This window comes from Natrix helvetica, assembly GCF_964273705.1.
Source record: "Natrix helvetica genome assembly, chromosome: 5".
In the NCBI taxonomy this organism is placed as follows: Eukaryota; Metazoa; Chordata; class Lepidosauria; order Squamata; family Natricidae; genus Natrix; species Natrix helvetica.
The window spans coordinates 101,675,397-101,681,059 of NC_138551.1; positions in this window are offsets into that span (position 1 = coordinate 101,675,397).

Sequence of the window (5,663 nt, forward strand, 5' to 3'; positions counted from 1 at the left end):
GGTTGCAAAAACAGATAACTCAAATTCAGAGCTTACAAGGTCTTTTAAAGGCAACTGAGTGATAGCATCTTTGTAGCCAGGGAATTTCCTCTCATAAAGGGGAGAGTGTTGCAAGAATGAACAATTTATTTAATCATTTCTTTTTTAAAAAAATAGAATAGAATAGAATAGAATAGAATAGAATAGAATAGAATAGAATAGAATAGAATAGAATAGACCGTGGAGATCGTCTAGTCCAGCCCCCTGCTCAAGCAGGAAAATCTATACAATCTCAGACAAGTGGCTGTCCAGTCTCTTCTTAAAAACCTCCAGTGATGGAGCTCCCACAATTTCTGAAGGCAAGTTGTTCTACTGTTAATTGTCCTCACTGTTAAGAAGTTTCTCCTTAATTCCAGATTGCTTCTCTCTTTGGTTAGTTTCCATCCATTGTTTCTTGTCCTGCCTCCAGGTGCTTTGGAAAATAATTTCACCCCCCCTTCCTTGGGGCAGTCCCTCAAATACTGAACTACTACTATCATGTCACCCTTAATTCTTCTTTTATCTAGACTGGCCAGACCCAAAACCTGCAGCCGTTCTTCATATGGTTTAGTGTTCTAACCCCCTCCATCCGGTAATGAACGCCGACACAGGTTTAGCTGTCTGCAACACTTTATTGACAGTCCTCTAATCTTGCTGGCTGAAAGCCCAAACCTGACTCACAGAGAAAATGTTGGAAGCAACCCAGACTCCAACAGATACATACGAGCTTCTCCAGCTGGATTAGAAACAGACACACAAGGCAGATCAGACAAAGAGTTCTCCAGAGTAATATGAACGGTTGTGTCCTGCAAGAAGTCTCCTCCCAAAATCTCCCTTATATAAGCTCTTGGGAGGGGCCATGCCACAACCACCTGAACTTCATTATCTCTTAGGCGCTTGTCTCCAAAGCAGCTGTTGCCTTCATTTCTCCGCCGTTCTCCGTTCTCTGCCGAGCGTTAGGGACAAACTCCTTCCAATCCTCCCCACTGCTCCATGCCTCAGGCGCCTCCTGGTGGCCAACCAGCCTCTCTGGTCCCTGCTCTTCGTCTGAACCCTGCCCAGGGTCCTCCACCTCCTCCATAGCTGACTCATAGAGTTTGTCGCTATCTGAGTCGCTCAGCAGCTGCAAAGGATCCTGCTGGGTCACAACAGTTTAGTCTCCAGGCCTTTGATCATCTTAGTTGCTCTTCTCTGAACTTTTTCCAAAGTCTCAACATCTTTTTTGTAGTAGGATAACCAAAAGGTTTGGGAATAATAAGAGGTTTTCATTGTTCCAGGAACTGTCAAATTCAAGGAGTGGAATATGGTTGGATGATTTTTCTATCAGTTAGTTGGAAGTTAGCTCAGATGGGCCCTCATGTATTCTCAGTGTTTTGAGGCTGGCAGATTATTGCTGCTAATTATTTCCAGGTTTCGTGAGAGATCAAAACATTTCCCTGTGAAAGTGATTTTTCTTCTTCTTCCTGGAGTAGTATCAGGTGCCTGACAAACTCAAGCAACAAAGAAGATACCAGCTAGGCATAACCATCCGCACCACATACTTACAACTGCATATTCTCAAACACCTTTCTCGGTCTGGTGCTATCCAGATGGGTTATCAATTACAACTTCTAGAATTTCTAGCCATCCCAGCTCAAAAAGAGTTCCAGTAGGACAACACCTTGGGGAAAACAGTTGTATTGTATACCAAAATACTAACTCCAAGTATTCCAAATTCTGGAAATCAGATGATCCCAGGAGCCAGGCTGCATAACTTCAAGTTTTCTTCCATTACCTTCAGCCTGGACAATGTTTATTCTGATATGAAAACATGACAAACAGTGTCCAACATTTAAGATTCTTTCTCTCCCATCCCACTGTAGGAAGCTAGCACCGACCCCTCTCCTAGAAAAATGAAATATTTTAGGAAATATTAAAGAGGCAGACTATTATATTTCCCTGGATGAGAAATGGAGAAACATGTTTTTTAAGGCAGGAAATAGACTCACTCTTAAGAACCCCCACCCTCCTCAATAGCCCACAGCAAATATCCACACTTAAGAGGTAAAGAGATAGCTAGGTTCACCCCCCCTTCCTTGGGGAAGCCCCTCAAATACTGAACTACTACTATCATGTTACCCTTAATTCTTCTTTTATCTAGACTAGCCAGACCCAAAACCTGCAGCCGTTCTTCATATGGTTTAGTGTTCTGACCCCCTCCATCCAGTAAGGAACGCCGACATAGGTTTAGCTGTCTGCAACACTTTATTGACAGTCCTCTAATCTTGCTGGCTGAAAGCCTAAACCTGACTCACAGAGAAGATGTTGGCAGCAACCCAGACTCCAACAGATATAAACAAGAGCTTCTCCAGCTGGATTACAAACAGACACACAAGGCAGATCAGACAAAGAGTTCTCCAGAGTAATATGAATGGTTGTGTCCTGCAAGAAGTCTCCTCCCAAAATCTCCCTTATATAAGCTCTTGGGAGGGGCCATGCCACAACCACCCAAGATCTGACAAAGGTAGGATTAGCCCTCTACCCACCTCACCACATGCCAACTGGGAAGATTACATCATCCAGCAAGGCTCAACCAAACCTGGGACTCAGGACAACCTACAGAGTTGCCCCTGCATGGTCCCATGGGAGTCTGAATACAAGCTCAAATTCAAAAGTCCAGAGAGGGTATAAAACCAGGGCACTCTCATCATCTCTTCCCTTTTTTTTCTTCACCCAACATCTTCAAGGTCTGACAAGAATCTGTGGTTGCAACATGGACTGAAGCATTTTCATAGAACACATAACAGAGTTGGAAGGGACCTTGGAGTTCTTCAACCTCCTGCTCGGAGACCCTATCCCATTCCAGACAAGTGGCTGTCCAGTCTCTTCTTAAAAGCCTCCAGAGAGGGAGCATCCACAACCTCTGAAGGCAAGCTGTTTCACAGCTTAATTGTCCCCACTTTAGGAAGTTTCTTCTTAATTCAGGGTTGCTTCTCTCCTTGGTTAGTCTCCATCCATTGTTTCTTGTTCTGCCTTCAGGTATTTTGGAGAATAGGATGACCCCATTTTCTTTGTGGCAGCCCTTCTCACCTTAGTAGGAAGTTCTGTCTGGCAGTGAGATGAGAAAGGACAAAGATCTTTGTTCACTTTCTTTTACTTCTTTTTTCCGACTTGACCTTTCCCTCCTTTTTTTCTTCTTTGTCAACATTTCTTTCCTGTGTGCTAATTGGATTTTTTTTTTAAACCACCCAGTTCTCATCTCTAAAAGCTTTTCCTCTTCTCAAATGAAAGGAAGACGGGGGAAAGAAGAAAGAGGCGAGGAGAGGAGGATGGAAGGGAGAGAAAGAGAAGGAGAGAGGGGAGGAAGGGGAGAAGGAAGAGTAGGAGGAGGAGGAGGAAGGGAAGGGAAGAAGGAAGGGAAAGGAGAGGAAGAAGGAAGAAAGTAGAGAAGGGAGGGAGGGAGAAAAGAAAGGGAAAATAAGGTGGTGTTACAACAGGAGGAAGGGATGGTAAATAAAGCAACCCAGACTGTATATTATAACCTATTAAATGAAATAACAAATGTATAAGAATGATAAATGTAAAGAAGAATAACAATTATGTGAATGCATACTTAAAATGCTATGCAAGAGAACAAAAAATTTAAAAAAATTCTTGGGGGTGGGGAAGCTTTTCCTCTCCTCCAGGAGTTACCATGAAAAATTTGCAAGAGGAATCAGAAAATACGGAGAAAGAGCAGGGCAAATCCTTCCCTTAGCAGCCCCCCCCCCCAGTTAAATGCCATTTTGGGCAACATCTGTTTCCTGCAGTTATGATCACCCCGAAGTCTCTGTGAAAACCATAAAAACCCTGAGAAAATTCCATCCCCTCAAAACCAAAACAGCCGGCTGCATTCAGATGGAAGGACATAAAACATGAAGGTTAGATTTATGGGCTCTTTCTCTCTCCGAACATTCTAATCCTCCTCTTCTATCCTCAAAAACAGAGATGGATGTAGGTGATCTGTCTTTGTTTGGCTCCAATTAAAATGTGCTTTTCAGAGAGTTTTGCTTCGGCTGAGGCCAGGCCTGTTAGTACTTCTCATCAGAACACTGTTCTCCAGTGAGTAAGGGGCAGGCAGGTAGATTTTTTTTCCCTTAGCTGCAGTTGGAAAGTAAAGGGCAAAGCTGTGAATTAGCAGATAGAAATAGCGGAATGAGAGTTGATAGGGGAATGTACACCATTCCCCTTTAAAAGGCACATGTGTTTTTTCACTCTGTCTGGATTTATTTTGCCAGAGATAGTTAGTCTAGAGGTACCACTTTCTACTTTAGACAGGCCATCACTTTCCATCAGTCCTTGCTTTAGGGTAGCACTTTATTTCTACATACATCATACTGTGTTTGCCTTAATAATGTTTCAAGGGGGTGGGTGGGAGTTTCCTCAAGTTACAGTGGAAGAGAAAAGAATGTGATTCTTCAATGGAGAATGGAAACTCTTGCTCCTTCTTTTCCTTGTGAAAATATTTCCCATCTTCATATGATACGTGGTTCTTTCAACCATTAGAACTACTTTCTCCATGACAAAAAGAACAAGGAAAGAAGGAAAAAGAAAAAAAAGGTGGTGTTGGAAGAAATGTCTTCAGGGTTCAGTTCCAAGTGGGGAGAAAGACACTGGAAACACGGAGGCTTCTTGGAAAGATGGTTTTCCCACTTGCAATGGATGGCTGTGAAAGTTGGACCATAAGAAAGGCTGAGAGCCAAAGAGTTGAGGCTTTTGAACTCTGGTGCTGGAGAAGACTCCTGCAAGTCCCTTGAACTGCAAGGCGATCCAACTGGTCAGTCCTAGAGGAGATCAACCCTGATTAGTCTTTAGAAGGACAGATCCTGAAGAGGAAACTCAAATACTTTGGCCACCTAATGAGAAGGAAAGACTCACTGGAGAAGAGCTCAATTCCGGGAAAAACTGAGGGCATAAAAAGGAGAGAATGAGGTGGCTGTATGGAGTCACTGAAGCAGTAGGCGTGAACTTAAATAGATTCCAGGGGATGGTAGAGAACAGGAAGGCCTGGAGGAACATTGATCATGGGGTCGCGATGGGTTGGACACGACTTCGCAACTAACAACAACAAACATTTAGGGCAGCTTATGCCAGGGGACAAACCAACAACAACAAATGTCAGTCTGAGCAGAGCCCTACCAAGCCTACAAATTCCTTCACCCGTTGTCCCACGGTGGCCTTCATGTGAGAAACTGCTTTCTTGGACTTCTGACAAAGGAGCGTTGAAAGGAGCATAAAATATCATTATCACTTTGCTTTGTACCAGAAATCGTGACGTTCTGTCACATTCTGCAAGATGTTGCTAAGCATTGTCTGAGTCTGGAAAGAAAAATCAGTTATTTCATCTTTCAACATCTGACTCAAGAATACAGCCTGTTACAAATGTGTCATTCTTCTAACACCAACACCTTCCATCCCACTGAAGCCTTGGCCAGTTCCAGAGGCAACCAGAACTGGTGCACTATGCAGGGCTTATTAGTCTGCCCTGCAATTTTCAATCGGTCCCCCCTGCATCTGTATTATGGTCCCGTTGGTTGTGGCCTGCCAGCAACCAGTGGAGCTGGCAGCAGACAATGAGGAGGTTGGGGAGGAAGATGGCCCAGTCCTGGAGTCTGGGGAAGGCTCTG